The sequence below is a fragment of the Penaeus monodon genome, chromosome 15 (assembly GCF_015228065.2).
Source record: "Penaeus monodon isolate SGIC_2016 chromosome 15, NSTDA_Pmon_1, whole genome shotgun sequence".
Classification (NCBI taxonomy): domain Eukaryota; kingdom Metazoa; phylum Arthropoda; class Malacostraca; order Decapoda; family Penaeidae; genus Penaeus; species Penaeus monodon.
The window spans coordinates 18,931,331-18,931,800 of NC_051400.1; the positions used below are offsets into that span (position 1 = coordinate 18,931,331).

Consider the following 470-nt stretch of genomic DNA (forward strand, 5'->3'; position numbering starts at 1 on the left):
CACATAATATGGAGAGTAAAATATATTTTTTGATATCTCTTCCCTATTAACTAATTATACACATTTCGACGAAATGAGTTCTTTCTTTTCTCAGGAGATCAGAGTCAGGTTTCATAGTGTTTTTTTTTTTCAAATCACTTGTTTGTAGTATATTTTAAAGCCAAATGTTGAGACTTCATTATGGAAATAAATCCTGAAGTCATCCCCGACGGACTCGTAATGCCTTATGCTCACGGTGTTCTGCAGGACAACCACATTGCTGTCATAGTAGGCGTCACCGGAAGGGTTCAGGGCCACGTAACTAGGACTCCACACTCTGAAGACTTTGAAGTAGAGTTTCACTCGCTTTGATGGATCAGACGCCTGGAATAAGTTATGGGATGATAGAATGAGGAAAGGTTTGTTCAGATGTGGTTCATTTATATTCAGTTATCATGCTTACTGTAACATCTCACTCCTGTAATGAATGA

General features: G+C 38.1%; 1 long non-coding RNA gene across 1 annotated transcript in view; it reads right to left on the reverse strand.

Moving 5' to 3' along the window:
* Positions 1–119: 119 nt before the first annotated feature.
* The window catches only part of LOC119582122, a 7,774-nt gene continuing 7,423 nt past the window's right edge, over positions 120–470 (reverse strand). The window contains exon 2 of the long non-coding RNA XR_005229618.1: positions 120–363. This is a non-coding gene — a long non-coding RNA (uncharacterized LOC119582122). The remainder of the gene's footprint in view (positions 364–470) is intronic.